Source organism: Oncorhynchus tshawytscha, linkage group LG15 (assembly GCF_018296145.1).
Source record: "Oncorhynchus tshawytscha isolate Ot180627B linkage group LG15, Otsh_v2.0, whole genome shotgun sequence".
Lineage (NCBI taxonomy): Eukaryota > Metazoa > Chordata > Actinopteri > Salmoniformes > Salmonidae > Oncorhynchus > Oncorhynchus tshawytscha.
In genome coordinates, this window is record NC_056443.1 from 19,474,610 (window position 1) to 19,490,785 (window position 16,176).

Consider the following 16,176-nt stretch of genomic DNA (forward strand, 5'->3'; position numbering starts at 1 on the left):
CCCCCATCCACATCAATGGAACAGTAGTGGAGAGGGTAGCAAGTTTTAAGTTCCTCGGCATACACATCACAGACAAACTGAATTGGTCCACTCACACAGACAGCATCGTGAGGAAGGCGCAGCAGCGCCTCTTCAACCTCAGGAGGCTGAAGAAATTCGGCTTGTCACCAAAAGCACTCACAAACTTCTACAGATGCACAATCGAGAGCATCCTGGCGGGCTGTATCACCGCCTGGTATGGCAACTGCACCGCCCTCAACCGTAACGCTCTCCAGAGGGTAGTGAGGTCTGCACAACGCATCACCGGGGGCAAACTACCTGCCCTCCAGGACACCTACACCACCCGATGCTACAGGAAGGCCATAAAGATCATCAAGGACATCAACCACCCGAGCCACTGCCTGTTCACCCCGCTGTCATCCAGAAGGCGAGGTCAGTACAGGTGCATCAAAGCTGGGACCGAGAGACTGAAAAACAGCTTCTATCTCAAGGCCATCAGACTGTTAAACAGCCACCACTAACATTGAGTGGCTACTGCCAACACACTGTCAATGACACTGACTCTACTCCAGCCACTTTAATCATGGGAATTGATGGGAAATGATGTAAATATATCACTAGCCACTTTAAACAATGCTACCTTATATAATGTTACTTACCCTACATTATTCATCTCATATGCATACGTTGATACTGTACTCTATATCATCGACTGCATCCTTATGTAATACATGTATCACTAGCCACTTTAACTATGCCACTTGGTTTACATACTTATCTCATATGTATATACTGTACTCGATATCATCTACTGTATCTTGCCTATGCTGCTCTGTACCATCACTCATTCATATATCCTTATGTACATATTCTTTATCCCCTTACACTGTGTATAAGACAGTAGTTTTTTTGGAATTGTTAGTTAGATTACTTGCTCTTTATTACTGCATTGTCGGAACTAGAAGCACAAGCATTTCGCTACACTCGCATTAACATCTGCTAACCATGTGTATGTGACAAATAAAATTTGATTTGATTTGATTTGATCCCTCCGTGACTGTGCATCGCAAAAGGCAGGAAACAAAACAGCCCTAAGCACTAGCTCACCCTCCTCTCTTCTCCTCCTCCTCTACTCCACGACCACACTGTCTCACACACAGACTCCCTCTCTTTCCATCTCACTCATTTCTTCTAAAATACTCCCTCACTTCCTACCTCCCTTCTGGCCCCCTTGACCTGTTTCTGTCCTCTCTTCTCTCTCCTAACCATTGGTTTTGTTTTCTTCTGGAGTTCTCTTCTCATTGACATTCAGTCCAGCTCTGAGGCTAGTTGCAGGGCAACCACAGCACAATACCATTCGTAAATGCAAATACGCACGCACACACACACACATACGCATGCATGCCCACACACACTGCCCAGTGGGAGACGCTGATAAATCGCCCTCTGGGCTTACAGCTCCATCTCTCCTTCTCTCTACCCCTCTTTCTCTCGCTCCCTCTCCCCTTGTCCCATAACCTCCCTGGCACTACAAAGCGCTCCTCTTTCATCTCACACCCTTCTCATCCCATCTCATCCCATCTCTCACTCTCCCATCTCTCACTCTCTCTTAGCCACAATGACCTCTGTTTAGGTTACATTCTCTTCATCATATTAGTATTCCGTCCTCCCAACCAACTACCTGATACTAAATAATATCTAGTTGTAGCCAGCTCCAGCATCTCCAGCCTGCTCTCTCTTCATACCTATATGCAGTAGCAATTGAGACTGGGAACGAGGTTCTCTCTAAGGATTTAACCAAGTGTTATCAGTGCTGTGTGTGTCCTCAGAGTTTGCTACTTAACAATACATATTTTGTGACAAAACCATCAACTTTTTCTCCCCAATTCCATGGTATCCAATTGTTAGTAGCTACTATCTTGTATCATCCCTACAACACTTGGGCCTGGCTCCCAAGTGGGTGGGCCTATACCCACCCATGGCTGGGCCTATACCCACCCTGTCATGTAGAATCTGTAGATTAGGGCCTAATTAATTTATTTAAATGAACTGATTTCCTTGTATGAACTGTAAAATTGTTGTGTTTATATTTTCTTTCTATATATATATATATATATATATATTTATTTATTTATATATTTATTTATTTATATATTACAGATTATATACTATGACATTGTTGAATACTCGTTTCTGATTGGCTTGAAGGGCATTCTAGAGCGTGCATTCCATTTCTATATTTCATTCTTACATGTTCTATGCTTGAGCTGCTTTTGAAAACAAAAGTTGAATTGATAACATTATTGGCCTTGTTGAATTTGATTTTCATAATAGCAAATATAGGACTGATGGTTTGGTTAGCTAAACTAGCAAGTCAGTTTGTTTGCTGACCAAGGCAACTACTGTAGTAGCTATCGAGTAAACTTGCTGGCTACTTCAGTGGATGTTGAACACATTTATTATATATATATAATTTAACAGGTAGAAATGTGTTCAACAGCCACTGAAGTAGCCAGCAAGGATAATAAAAGGGATAATCAACGCAGGGTTCTATGTGTTCTCTGGAAAATAATGAACGATGAAAGGTTAGCTCCGCTAGTACATCGTCGTTTAATACACCTTCCAAGTCGTTCATTATTTTCCATGGAATGCATAGCCCCTTGTTGATTATCCCTTACATAATATACTAAGATCATATCATATACCAAAACTAAAGAGAGTTACTTCCCCTATTGTGGCCTTTGCTCAGAATGTGAGGGTTGGTTGAATACAAATTGACTCAGGGAGAGAGAATCATCTGTTGAACATTTCCTTCATATCTCCTGTTCCGGGAATCTTACAAAACCTTTTCCACATGTCCTCTATCTCTCCATCCTCATCCCTCCATCTGTCATCCACTCCTTTATTTGTCTCTCCTCATTATCAGTCTTTTTTACACCCTGTCCTCCTTTTAATCACTATTTTCATCTAACACTTTTCTACTGATCACCATCTGTCCTCCCGAAAATCCTGTCCGTAGTAAAAGAGGGATGAATAATTATCTTTCGTCGTCACTTTTTTATTTTTTATTTCCTGCTCCATCTGTCAATCTGTCCATTCTGATTTGAGGACCTCTGTTTCTCAGAGGCCAAGATAATGTGAGGGACATGCTGACTCCTTAGCTATCACAGGAACTGTGGAGTGAACATGAGCCTATAAGAGAAAGCAGGGCAGAGAAGACAGGACTTGGGAGGACTAGGAGGAGAGGAATGGAGAGAGTAGAGGGAGGGAGGGAGGGAGGGAGGGAGGGAGGGAGGGAGGGAGGGAGGGAGGGAGGGAGGGAGGGAGGAGGAAGGAGAGAGGAGGGAGGGAGGAGAGGAATGGAGAGAGTAGAGGAGGGAGGAGAGGAATGGAGAGAGTAGAGGGAGGGAGGAGAGGAATGGAGAGAGTAGAGGAGGGAGGAGAGGAATGGAGAGAGTAGAGGAGGGAGGAGAGGAATGGAGAGAGTAGAGGGAGGGAGGAGAGGAATGGAGAGAGTAGAGGAGGGAGGAGAGGAATGGGAGAGAGTAGAGGAGGGAGGAGAGGAATGGAGAGAGTAGAGGGAGGGAGGAGAGGGAAGGGAGGGAGGAGAGGGAGGGAGAGGAATGGAGAGAGTAGAGGGAGGGAGGGAGGAATGGAGAGAGAGAGGAGGGAGGAGAGGAATGGAGAGAGTAGAGGAGGGAGGAGAGGAATGGAGAGAGTAGAGGGAGGGAGGAGAGGAATGGAGAGAGTAGAGGAGGGAGGAGAGGAATGGAGAGAGTAGAGGAGGGAGGAGAGGAATGGAGAGAGTAGAGGAGGGAGAGGAATGGAATGGAGAGAGGAGGAGGGAGGAGAGGAAGGGGGAGAGGAATGGGAGGGAGGGAGGAGAGGAATGGAGAGAGTAGAGGGAGGGAGGAGAGGAATGGAGAGAGTAGAGGAGGGAGGAGAGGAATGGAGAGAGTAGAGGGAGGGAGGAGAGGAATGGAGAGAGTAGAGGGAGGAGGAGGAGAGGAATGGAGAGAGTAGAGGAGGGAGGAGAGGAATGGAGAGAGTAGAGGGAGGGAGGAGAGGAATGGAGAGAGTAGAGGGAGGGAGGAGAGGAATGGAGAGAGTAGAGGAGGGAGGAGAGGAATGGAGAGAGTAGAGGGAGGGAGGAGAGGAATGGAGAGAGTAGAGGAGGGAGGAGAGGAATGGAGAGAGTAGAGGAGGGAGGAGAGGAATGGAGAGAGTAGAGGGAGGGAGGAGAGGAATGGAGAGAGTAGAGGGAGGGAGGAGAGGAATGGAGAGAGTAGAGGAGGGAATGGAATGGAGAGTAGAGGGAGGGAGGAGAGGAATGGAGAGAGTAGAGGAGGGAGGAGAGGAATGGAGAGAGTAGAGGAGGGAGGAGAGGAATGGAGAGAGTAGAGGGAGGGAGGAGAGGAATGGAGAGAGTAGAGGGAGGGAGGAGAGGAATGGAGAGAGTAGAGGGAGGGAGGAGAGGAATGGAGAGAGGAGAGGGAGGGAGGAGAAGGAATGGAGAGAGTAGAGGAGGGAGGAGAGGAATGGAGAGAGTAGAGGAGGAGGAGAGGAATGGAGAGAGGAGAGGGAGGGAGGAGAGGAATGGAGAGAGTAGAGGAGGGAGGAGAGGAATGGAGAGAGTAGAGGAGGGAGGAGAGGAATGGAGAGAGTAGAGGGAGGGAGGAGAGGAATGGAGAGAGTAGAGGAGGGAGGAGATGAATGGAGAGGGAGGAGAGGAATGGAGAGAGTAGAGGGAGGGAGGAGAGGAATGGAGAGAGTAGAGGAGGGAGGAGAGGAATGGAGAGAGTAGAGGAGGGAGGAGAGGAATGGAGAGAGTAGAGGGAGGGAGGAGAGGAATGGAGAGAGTAGAGGGAGGGAGGGAGGAGAGGAATGGAGGAGAGGAGGAGAGGGAGGGAGGAGAGGAATGGAGAGAGTAGAGGAGGGAGGAGAGGAATGGAGAGAGTAGAGGAGGGAGGAGAGGAATGGAGAGAGAGAGGGAGGGAGGAGAGGAATGGAGAGAGTAGAGGAGGGAGGAGAGGAATGGAGAGAGTAGAGGAGGGAGGAGAGGAATGGAGAGAGTAGAGGGAGGGAGAGAGGAATGGAGAGAGTAGAGGAGAGGAAGAGGAAGAGAGTAGAGGAGGGAGGAGAGGAATGGAGAGAGTAGAGGAGGGAGGAGAGGAATGGAGAGAGTAGAGGAGGGAGGAGAGGAATGGAGAGAGTAGAGGAGGGAGGAGAGGAATGGAGAGAGTAGAGGAGGGAGGAGAGGAATGGAGAGAGTAGAGGAGGGAGGAGAGGAATGGAGAGAGTAGAGGAGGGAGGAGAGGAATGGAGAGAGTAGAGGAGGGAGGAGAGGAATGGAGAGAGTAGAGGGAGGGAGGAGGAATGGAGAGAGAGGGAGAGAGGAATGGAGAGAGTAGAGGGAGGGAGGAGAGGAATGGAGAGAGTAGAGGGAGGGAGGAGAGGAATGGAGAGAGGAGAGGGAGGGAGGAGAGGAATGGAGAGAGAGAGAGGGAGGGAGGAGAGGAATGGAGAGAGTAGAGGGAGGGAGGAGAGGAATGGAGAGGGAGGAGAGGAATGGAGAGAGTAGAGGAGGGAGGAGAGGAATGGAGAGAGTAGAGGAGGGAGGAGAGGAATGGAGAGAGAGGGGGGAGAGGAATGGAGAGAGTAGAGGAGGGAGGAGAGGAATGGAGAGAGTAGAGGAGGGAGGAGAGGAATGGAGAGAGTAGAGGAGGGAGGAGAGGAATGGAGAGAGTAGAGGGAGGGAGGAGAGGAATGGAGAGAGTAGAGGAGGGAGGAGAGGAATGGAGAGAGTAGAGGAGGGAGGAGAGGAATGGAGAGGTAGAGGGAGGGAGGAGAGGAATGGAGAGAGTAGAGGAGGGAGGAGAGGAATGGAGAGAGTAGAGGGAGGGAGGAGAGGAATGGAGAGAGAATGGAGAGGAGAGGAGGAGAGGAATGGAGAGAGTAGAGGAAGGGAGGAGAGGAATGGAGAGAGTAGAGGGAGGGAGGAGAGGAATGGAGAGAGTAGAGGAGGGAGGAGAGGAATGGAGAGAGTAGAGGAGAGAGGAGAGGAATGGAGAGAGTAGAGGAGGGAGGAGAGGAATGGAGAGAGTAGAGGAGGGAGGAGAGGAATGGAGAGAGTAGAGGGAGGGAGGAGAGGAATGGAGAGAGTAGAGGAGGGAGGAGAGGAATGGAGAGAGTAGAGGAGGGAGGAGAGGAATGGAGAGAGTAGAGGGAGGGAGGAGAGGAATGGAGAGAGTAGAGGAGGGAGGAGAGGAATGGAGAGAGTAGAGGAGGGAGGAGAGGAATGGAGAGAGTAGAGGAAGGGAGGAGAGGAATGGAGAGAGTAGAGGAGGGAGGAGAGGAATGGAGAGAGTAGAGGAGGGAGGAGAGGAATGGAGAGAGTAGAGGAGGGAGGAGAGGAATGGAGAGAGTAGAGGAGGGAGGAGAGGAATGGAGAGAGTAGAGGGAGGGAGGAGAGGTATGAGTCCTAGATAAGAATGTATTATAGTCAGATAGGCCCAGACCTGCTCCGTACTCTGTAAACACACACTGCATGCGCCCACGCACTCCACCTGCATACCACATCCAAAAGCAAATAGCTATGCATTGAATACTTACAATCATTCCCATTGACCACATACGTTAGTTCAATGTCTAGTTTTGATTTACATTTGGCTGAGATGTCAACTAACGTGGATTCAACGTGAAATCAGCCCAAGAATTTCAAAGTCGGGTAAAAACATGACTAAATTCCCTCCCTTGCGTTGATGCCTTTTTGCAAATCCAATCAGTTTCCCACGTTGATTCAACATCATCACCATGCCATTTCTTGGGTTGAAATTAATTGGACAACATTGATTTAGAGAAAGAAAGAGAGAGAAAAACTCCTTTATTACCCCCACACATGTCACTTCATCTTGATTACAAACAGCTCAAAGACATTCTGGACTGGAACATTCCCACTTAGATTTTTTTTATTCACAAGCACAGTCCGTGTAATGATTAACTGAAATCACATGGCAACCGAGACAAACAAACAAACCAACATGAATAATGCCCATTTTAGAACTCAAGGTCAAATAAGGTCAAAGTCCTTATGTATTTCCTGATAAACACAAACAATGAAAATTGTTCAAGCCAATAAAAATGGCATACAGAGGAAAATCCTGACATAACATCCTCCTATACAAGTCTGTATCATTGTTAACCTTGTAAAATCTTCCAACTCGTGTGCCACATTTCATCGTAGCCTCAGTGTAAAACTGTCGATGCTCAGTGCCACCTGCTGATGTAAATGCAGCAGTTCAGCACCCTCTCAGCTATCCTCCAGTTCAGTGGGTTTTCAAACCTCGAGGGCAAGGGTTCCCTCTTGTTGGTGGAGAGAATTTTGCAGGTTTAAAGCTTATTTCCTGCAATTCTACACATTTTGTCATGGGTTGCAAAGAAAATGTTCTGGTTTTAAAGAAACATTTTCTTGCAATTCTATACATTTGACCATGTCTAATCTATATGTATACGTGTGACATGAGTGAAAAAATAAAATAAAAATGACAATATCTATGGGCTAAAACATTAGAGAAAAAAAAAAGCATTAGCTGACATGGGCTAGTTGATCTAGACATTTCTGACAAGTTATAAATAGCTCTCTAAAAGGTAATCCATTGACTGACATGAAAAGAGGACAACTGCCGATTCACTACCCAGTTTTGAAATTGCACCTCGTCCATTCTACCATTGCACCTTTCAAGAGTAAGTTTAAAGCCGAACTGAGTTCCTTAAAAAAAATGTTAACTTACAAGCCTCACATTTTGGGAAATAACGCTCTAGGGCTCTCAAACTCAACTCTGGACTTCGAAGCCAGTTTCACTGCATTTTTTATTTCCCTCTAGTCAGGAACTGATTTAGACCTGTGACACCAGGTGTGTGCAATTAATAATCAGGTAGAACAGAAAACCAACAGGCTCTGGCCCTCGTAGGGTACCCCTGCTCGAGGGGACCCCCAGACATTTCACAATTTTGTTTAGTTGACAAGTTGAATCAGGTGTGCTAGCTCTGGAATAGATCAAATACATGGAAGGGCTGGGGTTCCCGCTGAGAAGTTTCAGAAACACTGCATCCAGAACAGGATTGGGGTCAATTCCATTTCAATACCAGTCAATTCAGAAAGTCAACCAAATTCCAATTCCAAATGTTCCTCATTGAAAGGAAAATGTAAATGTCAGTGTGCTTCCTGAATTGAAATGAAATTGATCCAAACTGGAATAAACTAAATCTCAAAGACACGTAAAAGAAACATCCTGACCACTCTCTCTCGCACTTACTACTTACTGTAAGTCGCTCTGGATAAGAGCTTCTACTAAACGACTAGCTAAAATGTAAGCTACACCTCCTCTTCCTCCAGTAGGTCTCCCTCCTCTTCTGAGTCGTTGAGAGACTGGTTCTCTCTCGCCCTCTTTAGACTTTCCTCCTTCCCTCCGCAGTTGAGGAGATGAGACACCTCCCCTGTCTCCGGCTTCCCACTACTCTCCATGTCTAGAGGGAGAGCCAGAGAGATTTGAATTGATAAACAAAAATGAGTTGCTTTATGCATATTTATGTCTGAAAATGCAGTGGGCAATGAGTGTACATCCATCACTCGTATCGATCCCTGTCCTACCGGACTTCTTGCTGTGGTCCTTCCCCAGGCGCTCCAGACTCTCCAGCAGGTAGTCCACTTTGTGTTTGATCTGGGCCAGCTCTCTCTTGATGGTCTGCAGGTCATCTGTCTTCACTGGGTTAGGAACAAGGGGGGGGAGAGGAGAGAACGAAGGAGGAGAGAGTCAGAGGCATACATTTACAGTCGGTATGGATGTCACTTCCAGAGAATTAACATGGATGCATGTGTCTACAGGGTAAATGAATAATGGGTAACTGGCCTGAGTGAATTTGGAGTTGGTAAGTGTGTGTCAGGGACGAGATCAAGTTATACCGTTGTGTAGTTAGTACGAGTGTGTTTGATCAGTGTCGGAAGTGTCGAAAGCGTCTGTCATTCCACGTATGCGTGTGGCACTGACTGGTGCGTGAGGTCGAGGTCCTGTGGCTGCTCCTGGAGGTGGAAGATGAGAAGCGGGTCTCGGTGCGTCGGCTGCCCCCTCCACCTCCACTCAAACTGACCCGGGGATGTTCGGAGGGGATCGCCGGGCCGGGACAGGAGTGGAGGCGGAGGGGGGGCACACGGGAATGGTACGAGTACATGCTACAACGGCAACACTAAAGAGGCACACACACACACACAGGTTATACGACATAAGGCTGTTACAAATGTAATGGGTTCAATGTGTAACATCTCTCAAAAGAACGCTGCAGTTTATGGAGGAGGTACAGCAAAAATATCAGATTCTTTATCCCTTTTTAAGTATAGTGTGTGTGTGGCAACGGCAAACCAAAGACTTACAGGTCATAGGTAATCTCTCTGGAAGTCATAGTCCAAATCAAATGAAGAACTGGGCGGGCGGACAGACAGACGGCCAGGGTGGTGGGAGAGAGAGAGAGAGTGAGCGAGATTTAACTGAAACACTTGGTACAGGTGCTATTTAATTGTTTTTTATTCACACAGAGAGGAGTTGAGGTACACCTGTACATGTCTCCTGCGGAGTGCTTAACCGTCTTCAATCTCTGAGGCTTCGGTTCACAAGCGAGGTTAATGTCTGAGAGAGGGGGGAGGGGGGGGAGAAAGACATACAGAAAGAACAGAAATAGAGCAGAGGGGGAAAAAAGAGGGAAAATCAAGAGGAAGTTATATCTTGACAGGGGGTGTAACATCCACATTATCACATGTCCCCACATATACTATGCCTTTAGAAGAGGGGAAACATATTGGAGGAAGAGTGGGGACACGGGAGCAGGAGTGGAATACCGCTGCCTGGGTTCTTACCTAGCACCTGTCCTACAATCATCCTCCCGTCCTCGCCCGCTACAGCGGCCCGGGCGTTCCTCTCGTTGGCGCACTGGACGAACGCGAACCCCTTGTGGACGGAGCAGCCCACAATCTTGCCGTACTTGCTGAAGAAGAAGAACAACGAGTTCATTTACTGTCCAATGTACAACGAATGGAAATGTGTCTTTTGTACATCTGTGGCTGTCCATTGGATATTTTCACGCTACACAAGAATTGCCCTTCTGGGACAGCATTGAATTGGATTCTTCTGCTCTATCCCAACCCCGCAGAAAGACACACATACACAGAGGCTGGTGATGTTGGAGCAGAGAGCAGCCAGAGTATCGTGCTACCTACTTGAAGATGGCCTCCACGTCTGCCTTGGTGACCAGGAGTGTGTTGAGGTTCCCGATGAAAACCCGGGAACGGAGCGAACGAGGGTCCGTCTTGTTGTTCACGTTGCCGGACATCATGCTACTGGAGGTGAGAGGCCGGCTGGTGTGTTTATGAGGGGGAAATGAAGGGAGGAGAGGAAAGAGAGAGGAAGAGGGAGAGAACGGAGAAGTTGAGATATGCATGTTTGTGACTGTACGTACGGGGCTGCTTTCCAAAATAAACTGGACCTGATTTGAGAGTCTGCATCCATACATACACACACACACACACACACACACACACACACACACACACACACACACACACACACACACACACACACACACACATACACATGATTGGTTGTTTAAAACAAGCATCCCATTCATTTATGTTTGTCGGGCTACTTTAGATGATGGCTTACAGCAATGACTGTGCATAGGAGGACTTTAGGCCCTTTTTCACTTTTCTGTGCCTATAATCTACATATAATGGTTTTGTACATAGGAAGGTGGGTGGGGGTTCTCCTATTTACACACAATATTTGTGTGTCAGCAGAGCTTTTGGTTATATTTCAGGGTTTATACCGGAAGGTCTCTGCTTCTACATCTAGAGAACTTATTTGGAAGGTTGAAGTAACCAGAACTCACTCCATGTCGCCTGTGCCCTGGGCGGGCGTGGTCTGCCTGTTTCAGTTGGAGAGAAGAGTGTTGTTATTTGTCAATTGAGCCTGAGCTAGGCTATGCATCGCGGGAGACGTAGTGCATCTATGGAGTGATGTCTCTAGAACTACAAAAGTCTTCAGAGAGTGAAGCGTTTCATATTTTTGGATCAGTGCTGCTCCCATGAGGTACTGCCAAAATATTAAATATATACAGTATATATGCCTCACTAAAAAATAAAAAACATGGAGTCATGGAGGTAAAAGAAAAAGGAGAGGATGGCCAAAAAAACCTGTTGGATGAATAGTATTATCATATAAAACAAGACAAATAACTTAGAAACCGATTCATTGGGCAGGTCAATTAGCCAGAAAACCCCAAAGTACTTAAGAATATTACTGTACATAGACAGACAAACAGTATGAATCATAACTGGCATGTGAGGCCCAACATACTGTAAGAGACACTTGATAATATAATAGTATAATAGTGCACTCTCGATGAGGTGTCGCACAAATATCTGAACAACAACAATATAAACGCCTTCGGGTCCTTGAAAAGTGCTATATAAATCTCATGTATTATTAATAATATGAAGTGATTTTGGCATACCGTCTTTCATTATACATTTCTGTAAATCAAATCAAGGGACATGTAATTAGTGGTGTCAGAAAGAGGACATTCGTAAATGTCAATCCCAAAGCAGAGTACCTCTTGGCCCACAGCCACTTTCCTAATGATAAAAACAGATGTTACAACGGACCACGACACAGCCAAGGGAAGTTCCACACACACACACACACACACACACACACACACACACACACACACAGACACACACACACACACACACCCACACAATCATTTTGGATGAGACTGTTGCGTCTTGTGTTGGGTCTGGTTGTCTTGCCAAAAGCACAAATTGTGTGATGATTTTTTCTTTGCTGGCCAGTTGACGGGTTTGCTATCCACCAGCATCCATATGAGACTAGAATACAGGCAGTGCATGTGACCCGAATCAAAAGGTGATGCAATACACACAGCTGGGTACTATTTCAGAAGGTCCGGTTACACAAATGTCCGAGGTGGCAAAGGGCCGGATGGATATCGTCATTTATCGGCGTAGTAACAAACCCCGACCTCGATACCCTTGCGAACCCAAACTGTTGCCATTTTAAAGCTCAATTCCTGCAATTCTACACATTTTGCCATGTCTTATGTGTTTTCATACCTGAGTGACTCAGCAAAATCAAATGGGGGCCACCTGGGATGTCAAGAGTAAAAATGCATAACAAGAGGAAAAAATGTCCATATGCACTAACAAATTTCTAAATTAAATTGCACCTCGTGCAGGAATTCTACTATTATAACTCTCAACAGCAGTAAGTTGAAAGCCCGACAGTTCCTACATTTTTTATTTGACAAAAATGTACGTCAGGACCGCAGTCCATATCCACCCCTTTCTAGGTCCAGATATGAACCGTGGTCTGCCAGTTGAGTGTGGCTGGCGTAGGGTCTAGGGGTCGATTTGTCATTTGGCCCTAGTCTGGCAGATGTCAAACTCAGAGGAGGGGTACAAACCAATCGTGCTACATAATTCCCTTAGTGGATGACAAAATTCCCCATTAGAGATATTATTGTACAAGGAGTGAAAAGAAACACACAGCATGTGGAGTTGTTTCATAGCGTAGAGCGCTTTAGGTTTAGATTGTGGGTCGCCGTTTCTGACCAGCACCTTCGATGATTGCCTGCCTCCAATTTATTCAGTTCCCAGGTGAACAATTTCATCAATTTTTTTATCATGAAAAATAACTGGTAAAGTAGGGGTTCAATGTGAAATGCAAACTAATAGGCTAATCAAAGCTACAACAATGGAGAGTAATGATTGGCTATCACAACAGCAACAGAAAACTCCTTGCTTTGGGATTTCGAAAAGGGGAAAAGACTACTTCAAAAAGGCAGAGAGAATAAACTAAACTGGATTCAAAATCTATAGCCAATCAGTACTCCATTGTTATAGGCCTGATTAGCCTAATAGTTTGCATTTCACATTTAACCCCTAATTTTCCAGTTGTGCCTTTCATGTCCAATCAAACAGGTTTATTTTTTGTTGTTGTTGCAAATGTATTAAAAATTAAAAAAAACAGAAATACCTTATTTACATAAGTATTCACACCCTTTTCTATGAGACTTGACATTTAGCTCAGGTGCATCCTGTTTCCATTGATCATCCTTGAGATGTTTATACAACTAGGTTGGAGTCCACCTGTGGTAAATTCGATTGATTGGACACACCATTCTATACAAGGTCCCACAGTTGACAGTGCATGTCAGAGCAAAAACCAAGCCATGAGGTCGAAGAAATTGTTCCGTAGAGCTCCGAGACAGGATTGTGTCGAGGGACAGATCTGGGGAAAATTTCTGCAGCATTGAAGGTCCCCAAGAACACAGTGGCCTCCATCATTCTTAAAATGGAAGAAGTTTGGAAGCACCAAGACTCTTCCTAGAGCTGGCTGCCTGGCAAAACTGAGCCATTGGGGGAGAAGGGCCTTGATCAGGGAGGTGACCAAGAACCCGATAGTCACACTGACAGACCTCTAGAGTTCCTCTGTGGAAATGGGAGATCCTTCCAGAAGGATAAATATCTCTGCATCACTCCACCAATCAGGCCTTTTTGGTAGAATGGCCAGACTGAAAACTTCTCAGTAACAGGCACATGACAGTCAGCTTGGAGTTTGCCAAAAGCCACCTAAAGACTCTCAGAACATGAGAAACAAGATTCTCTGGTTTGATGAAACCAAGATTCAACTCTTTGGCCTGAATGCCAAGTGTCACGTCTGGAGAAAACCTGGCACCATCCCTACGGTGAAGCATGGTGGTTGCAGCATCATGCTGTGTCAATGTTTTTCAGCGACAGCGACAGACTAGTCAGGATTGAGGGAATGATGAACAGAGCAAAGTACAGAGAGGTCCTTGATGAAAACCTGCCCCAGAGCGCTGAGAACCTCAGGCTGGGGAGCAAAGGTTCACCTTCCAACAGGACAACGACTCTAAGCACACAGCCAAGACAACGCAAGAGTGGCTTTGGGTCAAGTCTCTGAATGTCTGTGAGTGGCCCAGCCAGAGCCTGGACTTGAACCCGATCAAACATCTCTGGAGAGACCTGAAAATAGCTGTGCTACGACGCTCTCCATCCAACCTGACAGAGCTTCTGCAGAGAATACTGGGAGAAACTGCCCAAATATAGGTGTGCCAAGCTTGTAGTGTCATACCCAAGAAGACTTGATGCTCTAATCGCTGCCAAATGTGCTTAAACATAGTACTGAGTTAAGGGTCTGAACACTTATGTAAATATCATAGTTCAGTTTTTTATTTTTTTATAAATTAGCAAACATTTCTGAAAACCTGTTTCTGCTTTGTCATTATGGGGTATTGTATGTAGATTGATGAGTGAGAAAAAACTATTTTAGGCTGTAACTAGAGATGTACCGATATACAAATTTTGGCCGACACCGATATCCGATATTTTCCTCGCCCCCCCAAAAAATGATACCGATAATCGATATTTAATATTTTAGCGGCCGTTTATGCATTCTAGTACAGTTAAATTGGTTTACACACACACACACCGACCAAAGTTATTTTGTTGGCATTTACGTATGTCCCCATTACCAGTAAAACATAATCACTTACTTGCTTTCACTTACTTGCTGTGCTGTTTCGTTGTTCATTTCTTCAGTCTCAACCAGGATTGCATCATACATGTCAAGCAGTGAAGTTTCAGCTCTGTCTGTCAGTGGCCTCTCTTCCTCGGTGCGCACGGTCACTGTGTCCGTTTACATCTTGTCCAGCTGTGTCTAACTTTTCACGTAAACCCTGTTTCTTGTCTGCAACGAAGTAGCGGCCCTTGTACCTAGCATTTAGCATGGTGGCGACACAGTAGAGGTTCAGAGAGAATGCCATCGAATCGCTTGTTCACTTCCTCTCGTAGAGTACTTTTCCAAGATAACCCGACGATCTGTGTTGGCAGTTTTGTTGAGCACGCGATTCAATGCCATGACAGGGTATCACGTCTGCTGCAGACTCAGTTGAGCTTATTTCTCGAGTCAGTTGTTCGAATGGAGCTAGGAGTGTACATGTTTACAAGTTTCAAACATGTTCTCAAATGCCATTGACATGGCAGCAGCGGTATGTGAACCAGCACATTCTTGAGAATGCAATACGGCTTTCCTCAGTACGAAATCCTCATCGACCCACTCTGCTGTCAGACTCATAAAGCTCATGGGGCTGACATCGGTGGTCCAAATGTGGGTAGTGAAGCTAATAAGAGTGACGCTCATAGCAAGTAGCTCATGGATGTGAGTTTCAACAATACTTTGTAACTCCGGTAAGGCAACATCTTAAAAATAGCGCTTACTTGGTAGTGGGTACCAGTGCTCGACCAGTCGGCGAAAGCCAACATCATCCACAACAGAGAATTATTGATTGTCAAGGGCAATGAATTCCATTATCTTGGCGTTAATGGATTTCGCCTTTGAGTTGTCTCGCTGATGTGTTCTTACTCTTTCAAATGACTGCTGGATCCAAACCCATCAATGGGGGAACACTGTTCCAAACCCAGCACCACGTCTAGAAAAACTTGCCATTTGCAGTGACTGTGGTGAAACGTTTGCTCTGAAAGTTGACCTGCAGAGGCATGTGACTCTCGTCAAGAAGAGACCCAATGAATGCCTTTTCTGCAAAAAAAATGCTACAACTGTAAACTGAAGGCCGAAGTCCAACTCTGTCACGGTGGGACACACTGCACCTGTCAAAGGAGATCTGTGGAGACACATGTAGATTCACACCGGAGAGAGATCATTTAGCGGTGGTGACCGTGGGAAAAGCTTCAGTCTCAAAGGTTACCTAAGAAAGGACAAACACTCTCACATAAGAGAAACCATTTAGCTGTGATGACTGTGGGAAAGGCTTCAGTCAGAAGGGAGACCTAGGGATGAATATACTGACTCACACAGGAGATTAATAATTTAGCTGTGGTTGTGGGATAAGCTTCAGTCTCAAGGGGACCCTAACCAGGCATAAACTGATTCACAGAGGAGAGAAATAATTTAACTGTGGTGACTGTGGAAAGCTTCAAGTCTAGGCAGACCCTAAAGCAGCATAAACTTACTCGCACGAGAGAGAAACCATTTAGCTGTGGTGACTAGGAAAATGTCAATCACAGGCAGA

The 16,176-nt window shown here is 46.0% G+C and overlaps 1 pseudogene; it reads right to left on the reverse strand.

Annotated features, from left to right (window-relative positions):
- Positions 1 to 6,872: 6,872 nt before the first annotated feature.
- On the reverse strand, positions 6,873 to 10,406 carry LOC112215083 (annotated as a pseudogene).
- Between the last annotated feature and the right edge of the window lie 5,770 nt (positions 10,407 to 16,176).